Raw genomic sequence first — 11,938 nt, forward strand, 5'->3', positions numbered from 1 at the left:
AACATTTTATTAGGGGCTCATACAACTGTTATCCCAATCCATACACACATCAATTGTGTAAAGCGCATTTGTACATCGTTTCTCAAAACCATACTTTCCAATTTCTATTCCCTCCTCTTTGTTTTCAACGTTTGCATTCCAATCGCCATTAATTAATCAATGCAGCTTGAGTGTGTGTTTGGTCAAGTTTAGGCTGAACACGTTGCTAAAAGGCTGCAGTGTCTTCAGCACTAGCTCCAGTGGCTGGGGGCTCACTTCGAGTAAGAGCTGTACTGACCGATGTCCTCACAGGTGGGTCCAGAGTTTCCTAGCACCGACAGCACGGCGCTTCCAGAGAGATTTTGAAATGTCTGTGTTGACCATGAAAGTGATGCCGTTCCTCTTGAGTCTGTCCTTCCCGGCATCGTAAACGGTATGGTAGTCTGATTCCACAGGGCCAGCGCCTGGCCCTTTCTGCTCACTAACACTAGGGTATCCATCTTTATGAGGTCCATTTCATTTTTGACCACTTCCGATTTTTCTAGACTCATACTTCGTGTATTCAAATGTCTGATGATGAATAAATATGTGCAGCTGCTTATTCTCACTTTAAGGCGTGACCCATCTGCAGATGATGGCCCTGAAGGCTTTGTATTATTTATGTATTGTTTTAAGGCTTGTAAGATTGACTTTCTTTGGAGAAGGCGGCTCTTCCTCTGGCGTCCTTTGAGTGTCTTCTGCACGCACACAAGGGCTCATCTTCTGGCTCTATCTCTGCCAAGGGTCTGCCGTTATTCCCAAGGTTTTCAGTGGCTAATTCCTATCTACTTGCTATCCATAAATTTTAGTGGGCAGCCAATCCCTTCCCCATAGTCTGTTCGTATGCTGGAAACTCTGGTGGAATTTGCGCACTGTGGGTGACCCTGATGGTATTTGAAATACTAGGGACATAACTTCCTGCATCACAGCGACACGCAAGCCACCACAGTAGGACAAACAGACAAGTGGTGGGAAATAGAGACAAGCATGGGACAATGTAGATGTGTGTGGCATGCACGATTGTCCTCCTCCCGAACACCACATCCACAAATGCATCGCAAAGTCTGTCTGGGCGAGGACAGCATGGATGTTTAAAAAATTTTTTTTAATTTTAATAAATCATTTTATTGGGGGTTCTTCCAGCTCTTTTAAGAATCCATACATCAACTGTATCAAACACATTTGCACATATGTTGCCATCATCATTTCCAAAACGTTTTCTTTCTACTTGAGCCCTTGGTATCAGCTCCTGTCTTTTTCCCTCCCTCCCTCACCCTCCCACCCCCATGAACCCTTGATAAATTATAAATTATTCTTATTTTCATATCTTACACCATCTGCTTGCGGTCTCTCTTCACCCACATTTCTGTTGTTCGTCCCCCTGGGGGAGGGGTGGTTACATCAATCATTGCACCAGTCCCCCCTCTCTCCCCTTTCTCCCCACACCTTCCCTTTACCCTCATGGTATTGCTACTCCCATTACTGTTCCCGAGGGGTTCATCTATCCTGGATTTCGTGTGTTGAGAGCTCTTATCTGTATCAGTGTACACGCTCCGGTCTGGCCATATTTGTAAGGTAGAACTGGGGTCATGATTGTGGGGGGAGGAACATTAAAGGACGAGAGGATGTTGTGTGTTTCATCAGTGCGCTACTGCACCCTGGCTGGCTTCTCCCTTCCTTGTGACCCTTCTGTGAGGAGATGTCCAATTGTCTACAGATGGGCTTTGGGTCTCCACTCTGGCCCCCCTTGCTGGCATCGATATGATATGATTGTTTGTTTTGGGTCTTCTGATGCCTGATACCTGATCCCATGGACACCTCATAATCACACAGGCTGGTGTGCTTCTTCCATGTGGGCTTTGTTGCTTCCCTGCTAGATGGCTGCTTGTTTAACTTCAAGCCTTTAAGATCCCAGACACAATATCTTGTAATAGCTGGGCACCATCAGCTTTCTTCACCACATTAGCTTGTACACCCATTTTGTCTTCAGCAATCACAGAATGCCAGGTTATTAGAACAAAGTGCTCTTGCATTGAGGGAAGGCTTGGCTAGAGGCCCAATGTCCATCTGCTACCGTAATACTTAACCTATAAATATATGTACATAGACCTATATCCCTATTGTAACATATTAATATATTTACATATGTGCATGCCTGTTTATACCTCTATAAATGTCTTTTGCGTCCTAGCTCTTTCCTCTATGTCACAAGGACGTTTTTGCTGAAGTTCATTCAACAACAGTTGCAGCAGCACAGTAACAGCGAGCTGCCAGAGACTCAGAAGAGGGCGTGGAACAAAGGACATCATTGCTGATGTCAGATGGGTCTTGGCTCAAAGCAGAGACTGTCAGAAAGACGTTTGCTTGTGTTTCTTGGACTGTGTAAAAACATTCGACTATGTGTATCATAACAAACTATGAATGGCCTTGAGAGGAATGGGAGCTCCAGAACACTTCATTGTGCTCATAATGAACTTGTAAATGGATGAAGAGGAATTGTGTGAATAGAAGAAGGGCATACTGCCTGGTTTTAACTCGGGAAAGGTGTGTCAGGGTTGTATCCAGTGGTAGGATTCAGTCCGTTCATACTGGTTCTGCAAAACTGATACCTAATTTTTTGTGTGGAGTTCAGAGAACTGGTTGTTAAATGGCACTTGTCATCAGGGTCCTCTCTAAGGTGGGTGGCTGTGCACAAATTTACATTATGTCTTCCTTTTTAATGTTCATTTGGGCAACTGTATTCTAAATGCTCAAAGTAATGTTCATTCTAAACATAGGTATAAAAAATTAGACAGAATTAGACTTACAATACTTACTCATTTCATAAACCTTGTTATACGTTTGATTAAATACTACATTTTTATTCCCTTGTATTTGTTACTTAAACAAACATATAACATAAAGATAAAAAGTACCAAACAACCAGATAGTGAAATGCTCCATCCTTTTCAGCTTTGTATTCCCATGAGCTATTATGAGTGAATTATGAAATTCTTGAAAGTGTTCAAAGTGCTAAAAATATTGTCAGAACAACTGCTGTAAGTTCCGCCGAAATGGAAAGGGTTTTTTAAATAAATGGACATAATATGTTCAGAGAAGAAAAGCGCCCCATGTCTAATCTATCAAACACAATGACTATTGGCTAATTGTCCTCCTCTAAAGGAAAGGGATCCTCCTACAATGAAACAGATGGGTAAGGATAAATCACACAGCCGATGATCAGATAAAAGTGAGAATATAGCAAGTGAGGATGCCAATCAAGAAGCAAGATGGATTGAGAACATGGGGGGTCGGAGCAAAGACCCAAAACCCATCTGTCGACAATAGGACATCCCCTAACAGAAGGCTCACAAGGAAGGGATGAGTCAACCAGGGTTCAGTATAGCATCAATGAAACACTCAATATCCCTCTGGTTCTTTGAGGCTTCCTAAACCCCCACTGTCATGACCCCAGTCCTACCTTTCAGTTCTAGCTAGACCGGAGAATGTACACAGGTACAGATATGAGCTCACGACACACGGAATCCAGGTCAGATAAACCCCTCAGGAACAGAAATGGGAGTAGCAATACCAGGAGGGGAGGAGGAAGGTGGAAGGAGGGGAGGAAGGGGGAACCAATCACAATGATTGACACATAACACCCCACCCCCACTCCAGAGGAATGAACAACAGAACGTGGGTGAAGGGAGACAGTAGTAGGTGTAAGATATGAAAATAATAATTTATAATTTATTGAGGGTTAATGAGGGTAGGAGTGGGAGGTGGGAGGGAAAAGGAGGAGCTGATAGCAAGGGCACAAATAGAAAGTAAATGTTTAGAAAATGATGATGGCAACATATGTACAAATATGCTTGATACAATTGATGCATGGAATGTTATAAGAGCTGTAAGAGCCCCCAATAAAATGATCTTAAAAATTTTTTAAAAAGAAGCAATATGGAAATATTTTAGCAGTTTTATTTATTTATTTATTTTGGTCAGGTATTATTTAATATTCTAAAATTTCTTCTTATAATTTAGTTTTGTGTGTGCTCTTATTGTTCTTATTTAAGCATTCACTGTGTTGCACAATAAACGACCTTTTGGTATTATCTTTTTATTTTATTTTAATATTGACATCCATTATTTGGGCAGCAAAACAGTTGTTACATTATTTCAGTCCCACCCACCACTGGTTGTATTCTCTCAGCACACTTGTTCAGTGTGCATGCTGGGCAAATCGTCAGAGAAGCTGGACGATATGAAAGAAGAATGTGGTACGAGGATTGGAGGGAGGCTTGTTCACAACCTGCGACGTGCAGGGGCCACCTCCTTGCTTGCTGAAATCAAAGAGGACTTCCAGCCTTTGCTGATGAAGATCAAGGATGGTAGCCTCAGGGTGGAGTGCAGCTCAATGTAAAGAGTGCTTTAAGAACCCTCACCACTGGAGCAGTAAGTCCCATGCGGGGGGGTGGAGGAAAGACTGAAGTCGTCAGGCTTTCAGCTCGCCACGTCACACTCCAAGCTCAGAGACGCAGCGGTCAAGAGGTCCCAGGGGGCACTGGCGGTGCGTCAATCAGCTGCACAAGAGCTCTTTCAAGTGCTGAAACGCAAGGACGTTAGTTTGAGGATGCAAGTGCACCTCACCGGAGCCATGGTATTACTTTCCTCCCCCTCCTGTGCCTGTGAAAGTGGACCAGGAAGAAGGAGGCCGAGCGGATGCACTGAGGGGCGGTGCTGGTGAAGCGGCCCGGACTGCCGGACGAACCCACACATCTGTCTTGGAAGAAATACCGCCAGACTGCTCCTTTGGAAGCATGGGCGGGGAGCCTTTGCCTCAAGTACTTAGGACAGATCATCAGGTGAGATCAGTTCCTGATAGAGAGCGAAAAAGAGGAAGTCCCTCCACATGATTGATTGACACAGAGGCTGCCAGGATGGGCTGGAACGTGGCATGGACTGGGAGGGTGGCCCAGGGCTGCGTGGTGCTTCCTTCTGATGCACTTAGGGTCGGTCGCTAGGAGTCAGAATGGGGACGCTGGCACCTAACAACAACAACAACAACAACAACAATCCTTTATCTTGAGCTCCTGGGTGGTGCAAATGGTTAACCCCTTCCATTACTAACTTAAAGGTTAGTGGTTCAAATCCACCCAGAGATACCTTGAAAGAAAGGCCTGGAAAACCAGTTGTTGAAAACCCCGTGAAACACAGTTCTGCTCGGACACGCATGAGTGGGGGTGGACCGGGCACTTCTTTAGGTTCATCTCTGTCACCTGCTGTGCTCTGTTTATGGTAGTAACACTTTATCATCGCCTGTGTTCACTTGAATGGATTCAAAGAATGTTTATTGAGGACCTGGGGATACACCAGCAATAAGACAGACAAGTATCCCCGGGGGAAGCCAGCATGGTACTGGGGAGGCATGTGATAAACACGCCTTGCATGTTCTGACTTCTCTCACCAGACATGCAACTTCCCAGGGGACCAGGGCCTTGTCTGTCCTGATCACAGGTCCTCTGATGATGTGGCAATCACAGGGCACATGGAATTGTACTTACAGGAGGCCCCCAAGCTATGAGCAATGGTGCCGAGGCATAGAAAAGGAAACGGCTTTCAAGATTGACCAACTGGTAAAACCAGCATATTACCAGTTGAGCCATCCTGAAGACCCACAAGGATATGAACCCAGGACTGCGTGGCTCTGATGCTGGTGCACCCGACTGCCTGCCCACCCAGAGGCCACGGCTGGATGCCTTCCCCAGTCCTGGGTGTAGTCCCTCTCCCCGCCCTGAAGCCCAGGGCCCGTTTTCTCAGCGGATTTTGCACATTCTTCACGCCTGCTCCAATGTGACGCCCTGGCCAGCCCACTTGGCAGGAGGTGGCCCCGCCAGCCCTGAACCACCCGACACCTTTCCGATGTCCTCCTGGGTGTCCCAGCGATCCATGTACATATCTGATGCTCTGCTGTGTTTGTGCTTGGAGTCTCTTAGGTAACTCTGTTTACCCAAAAGATAGGTTAAAGTCCTAACCCTGCGACCATGATCTGTTTGGGAGAAAGATCTTTGGGTATGTAACCAAGTTAAGATAATGTCCCACTGGATCCTGACACCAATGGCTGGTCTCCAAATAAGACAGGAGCCTTGGCGATAGACCAACAATCAGGAGGCCACATGGAAACTAAAAAAAAAGCAAAACCAACCAAAACCTCAGACAGACAAACCCAAACTCACTGCCATCAAGTCAATGCTGACTCATAGCAACCCCCTGTGGGGTCTCCAAGAGTGTTCACTGTTGATGGGAGTAGAAAGCTCCGTCTTTCTCAAGGAGCTGCTGGTGGTTTTGAACTGCCAACCATGCAGATAGCAGCCCAGCGAATAACCACTGTACCACCAGGACTTCTGATACGAAGATAGGAGTGGAGATTTCACCGATGCTGCCACAAGCCAAGGAATGCCAAGAATTGCTGGCAGCCTCTCAGAGCCGGGAGAGGCAAGGAAGGGTTTGCAGCTTTGTGTACTGACTGCTCAGGAGTCAGAACCGGCTTGGTGATCCTGAGTGTTGGCCTCTAGAACTGTGAAAGAATGTGTTCCTGGTTTCCAATTTTTACTTTAAGGCTCCCTCCTTATGGTGATTTGTTCAGCAGTGCTAGGAAACGGAGCCTGGGATCAAATCTCGAATTTGCTCTCACTGGTTGAACGCCTGAAGACAGAGCGCCTGGCTCTTTAGTCCTTCCTCCTGCTTGGTCTGTTTTTAAGCCTGGGTTCTCGGAGGACCTGTGTCTCCTTCACCTGGACCTCAGCCTTGGTCAGCCCTGGGTCTCTAGCCCTGACCACAGATACTTAGACAAGCATGTGCTGAATGAAAGAGCCCAGGGCTTCCAGGACTGCCAGGCGCCTCCCTGTGTGGCCCTCAGCTTCGAAAGCTGTAGTGTGAAGCACTCCTGCCAAACCCTTCCACTGTGGACCCAGTATCCTCCGCAAGGTGGGTGCTTGTTGACCCCAGGAGGCCATTCTTCTACCCATTTAGAGTTTGAAAACCGCCAAGCTGAGCAAACAGAAGGAGAGAAAAGTCAAAACACAAACCCTGGGTCATTGACATGGTTTTGCTTTTAAAAATACCTGCTGAGAGGACAAGGAGGTGCGTAGGGAAAGGGGAATGGACTGGCAGGTTCTGACTTGTACTCTGTCTGCTAGTCTCCATGATTCCCTCCGTTCTGGCCTAATATGAGGCCTGACTCTCTGTCTTGAATAGGTGTGCAGAGGCTTGTGGGTTTTCGAGAGGACAAATATGGCAATATATATGAAGGTGCTCAGAGCAGTGTATAGCATGAGGCAGGGCTTGGTGACGTAGTGGAATTTGACTCCGGGACATGCTTGATGACACTCATGACTCCCTGGGAAGCCGTGTCTCCCCTGGTGCCTCTGACTGTCATGCCTTGGGACCGTGATCTTTGCCCACACAGACACGTAGACCCTAACTGCAGTGCCATGAGTAGACACTGACCACTGAGGCCCTACAACACAGTAGAATTACCCATCAGGCTTCCACGGCTGTCTTGTGACAGCCACATCTGTCTGCCAAGGGGAGGTGGATTCTGACCACCTACCGCTTTCACTGCTGCATCACTAGGGTTCCTTATGGGTCCTAAAGCCAGAGAAGTGCAAGGTGTGTGTGTGTGTGTGTGTGTGTGTGAGAGAGAGAGAGAGAGAGAGAGGTGGTTCTCCTGTTGCTCTTGCCTCCCTGCCCCAGGTGGCTGTGGAGCCGAGCGCAGGCAGGGGAGTGGGGTCCTTTTCGGCGGCTCTGCACTGCCAGTGGTCGGTGTTGACTCATAGACACCCTATTGGACTGCCCCAGTGAGGTTCTGAGACGGCAACTCTTTACGGGAACAAAAAGGTCTGTCTTTCTCCCTCTTGGTGAGTCTTGGTCAACATAATTTCATTGTTTTTCTCAGTCACCAAATGTCAAAGGAAACCAGCCTCCAACAACCGAAGGGCCAGAAGGCGCAAGTGTATGGCAATGATATGTAAAGACAATAGTAAAGTCCTAGAGGATAAGCAAGATAGGAGAGCAAAATAAAGGAGTCAGACACATGTTATGGTAGCATGCTCATGTCAGCGCCTCTTGATGGACCACGTGGAACTGGGAGAAGTGAGAGAGAACCTTTACTATCTTGGCATATTTATACGTAGCCTTAAGACATGCATATTCAGTAGTTACAAGGTGGGTGGTATCTACAATAAGGTCCCTGAGCTCACAGGGGAGGAAACCTAATGCCTGCATTGGGGGAAGGTGTGAGGGAGGCTGGGTGACTGGTGAGAAGCGAGAAAAGGATGTCTGCAGGGAGATATAATCAACCATGTGCTCACTTTAAGGCAGCGGAGCTGTTAAGGGGAGAATCTGTGGGAATGATATTTAAAGCAGGATAATGTACTTAGACTTTACCTCTAACTTACCAAAGTGGAGGCTTTCCAGATTCACACTGTTATACGTTAGGGAAGAGTCCTCATCATATTCCCCTCAGAGTTAATTTCCCGTAACCAAACACCTGCCGTGTGTCAAGTGCTTAAATATCTTAAAAGAAAGTGTTGTGGTAAAATTAAGTCATTATTTTTTTTAACTATGCTCGCTGTTTCCAAAAGTTTTTCATCTCCTAAATCGAGGCTTAGTGCCCTTTCAGCAAGAACTCCTCACTTCTCCCGCCCCTCTACCACTACCTGTCAGTTTGTCAAACTGTGGTGGCTTGTGTGTTGCTGTGATGCTGGGAGCTATGTTCCTGGTAATTCAAATACCAGCAGGGTCATTCAAAGTGAACAGGTTTCATCAACGTTTTTAAACTAAGAGCTACTATGAAGAAGGCGTCAGCTGTCCATTTAGAGGAACTGACCGTTGGAATTGTGCGCATAGTGTGGAGACATTGTCAGAGACAGTGCCAGAAGATGAGTCCCTCAGGTCAGAAGGTATGACTGAGGAAGGGCTGCCTCCTCAAGTGGAGTCCACCATCTTGACTTGAATGGAGCAAAGCCCATAAGAGTAAAATCCATGGGAGTAGAGCCTTCAGGACCTTCATTGGATGATGGACACAACTCTAAATGAGAAGAAACAGCTACAAAAATCTACTAATAGCCAGAACTTGAGATGTATGAAGTTTGAATCTAGGGAAATTGGAAGTAATCAAAACGGAAATGGAAACACCTAAAGATTGATAGTCTAGGCATTAGTGAGCTGAAATGGACCGTTATTAACTATTTTTGAGTCAGAAAATCATGGATTACAATGCTGGGAATGACACAATCAAGAGGCATGGTATTATATTCATCATTAAAAAGATGTTTCAAGATCAATCATGAAATATAATGCTGTCCATAGCAGGATTTCAACTATCCACCTTAAAGGAAATCCAATCAATAAGACTATTATTCCAATACTTTCAGCAATCATGAAAGAAATTGAAGAATTTCATGAGTGTCTTCCATCTGAAATTGATCAAATAGGCAATCAAGATGTATTGATAACTATTGGTGATTGGCATACCAAAGTTGGAAACAAAGAGGAAGGGAGAGTAATTGGAAACTTTGGTTTTGGTGAGAGTAGGTGGAGATTGTATGGTAGACTTTTTCAAGACCAATGACTTGTTCATAGCAAATACCTTCTTCAGCAACACAACATCAAACTCCTCCAGATGGAACGCACAGAAATCAAATTGACTACATCTGTTGGGAGAGATGATGAAGCTCAGTATCAGTAGATGAAACAAGGCCAGGAGCTGCCTGTGGAGCAGACCATATAGTTCTCATATGTAAGTTCAGGTTGAAGCTGGAGAAAATGAAAACAAGTCCACGAGAGCCAAAATGTGACCTTGAGTGTATTCCATATCAAGAACAGATTTGCCGCATTGGACACTGATGGCAGGAGACCTGATGGGCTGTCGGAGGACATCGAGACCATCATTCATGAAGAAAGCAGAAGGTCACTATAAAGACAGGAGAGAGAGTCTTATGACTTTGGGAAGATGGCGCCGAGCTAGGCCCCCACCCCTACCCCTTCTCTCTCCTGGCTCTCCAAAGAAGACCTGACTCTTCTAATATGTCTCTAAACTCTGCCAGCCCAATTAGCAAGAAGTGTACACTATCTCGTAAGACCTTGAATTACAACCTGCAGCTGTGCTGTTCCCCGCCAATCCCATTACCCAGCCAACCTGATAAAGATGTAGCTCCTAGTTGGAGATGGCGAGGACATGCGCAGCCCATGGTAGTAGAGTGGACAAACTGCCTGCCCTCGCATCCTCTCCCACCCCAAACATCAGAAAGTGTGTGTGACAACAGCAGCAGAAGAATTATGTACAAATTGTGGATTTCTCCGTACTGATGCTCAAAACAACCAATAAAATGCCAGTTACCAAAGAGAGGTGGGGGGAGACAGGAGAGAAAGAAAAGATCAAAGTGGACGTCAGAAGAGACTGTGAAGCTGGCTCTTCATCGTAGAGTAGCTAAGAAAAAAAGAAGAAAGAACGAAGTTGGAGCTGCCCAGAAAATTTCAAAGGGGAGCTCAAGAAGAAGACAAAGTCAAATATTGCCATGCGATGTCCACAGCGCTAGAGTTAAAAACTAATGAGGAAGAAAATGCTCGGCATCTTTGAACTGCGGATCTTGTGTAACTACTGTGTCCCTCAGGCATCTTGTTCCTGCACAGCCTAATCCTTGGTGGCCTTGGGAGAGGCGGTCTCTCACCAGACAGAGCTGGCACCACCACGCACATGTTTGCTGCACAAACCCTGCTAGGAGGGCTGTGCCCCTCTCTCAGCCCTTAGATAAGCTTTTGATAAGGTCACTATAACTGATCGATGCATGACCGTGCCATGCTCCTGAGATTCATTGGGGTTTTGAGAATCAAGAGCAAGCATTTGCTTTCTCCATTGCTCCCAGCAAGGCACGGAGCCTTTCCAGGAAGACCCTTGCCCAGAGTCGTCTCATTGGTCCGCAGTGGTTTCTTACACCTATTACTGCCTTTACTGGCGTCTGTCTTCATTCTAAACATTTAGCACAGTGCTCTGCACTGGATCAACCCTTGAGGTAACTTTCTGAAATAGCTATAAAAATGGGGGAATGCTCAAATAAAACGAGGATAAGCAATGCTGAACAGTTTAGGAGTTCTCTCAACCAAGGGCCTTGACCTATTTTCACATCACCCAGTTTCTCTGGGCGATTTGTTTTTACACCTCAGCATCTCTCATATTCGTTTCTCTGTTGTTGTTGTTGTTCAGGATCACTGGTGGCACAGTGTTCACATGTTGGGCTGTGAGCCGCGTGGCCAACCGCTAGCCCCTCCTAAAGAGGTACAGTCTCAGAAACCCACACGGCGCTTCTGCCCCGGCCTGCAGGGTTGCAGTGGGCCGGCAGTGTCTTGATGGCAGGGTGCTTGGTTTGTTTGGGTTGCTGTTGGGTCAGCTCCTACTCACAGCACTGGGCAACAGAATGCAACACAGTCTGGCCCTCAGCCAACCTCCCAATTGTGAGGTTTGAGCCCATGGTTGCAGCCATTGGTCAGTCCATCTCCTTGAGGGTCTTTCTCTTTTTCACGGATGCTTGACTTTACCGGTCATGTCCTTCTCCAGGGCCTTATCTCTCCTAAAACATGTCCCAAGTACACGAGACGAAGTCTCACCATCTTCACTTTTAAAGAGCACTCTGACTGTCTTGCTTTTGTACAGATTTGGTTGTTTTCCTGTCAGTCCATCGTACTTTCAATATTCTTTGCCAACACCATAATCCAAAGACGCATACAGAAGCTCTTCTTTGGTTTTCCTTATCCAAAATCCAACTTTCATGTGAGTATATAGCGGTGGAAAAGACCATGGTCTGGCTCAGGCGCACCTTAGTCCTCAAAGTGACAGCCTTGTTCTTCAACACTCTAATGAGGTCTCGTGCAGCGGATTCAGCCA

General features: G+C 46.3%; 1 protein-coding gene across 1 annotated transcript in view; it reads left to right on the top strand.

Annotated features, from left to right (window-relative positions):
• FBXW11 (F-box and WD repeat domain containing 11) overlaps window positions 1–7,684 on the top strand; it is a 148,833-nt gene extending 141,149 nt beyond the window's left edge. The window contains exon 15 of the transcript XR_006679524.1: window positions 7,666–7,684. The gene's annotated coding sequence lies outside the window, so the exon portion shown is untranslated. The remainder of the gene's footprint in view (window positions 1–7,665) is intronic.
• Window positions 7,685–11,938: the final 4,254 nt, after the last annotated feature.

Source organism: Echinops telfairi, unplaced genomic scaffold (genome assembly GCF_000313985.2).
Source record: "Echinops telfairi isolate 266 unplaced genomic scaffold, ASM31398v2 ScPeMD7_7469;HRSCAF=8507_0, whole genome shotgun sequence".
NCBI classification, from domain to species: Eukaryota; Metazoa; Chordata; class Mammalia; order Afrosoricida; family Tenrecidae; genus Echinops; species Echinops telfairi.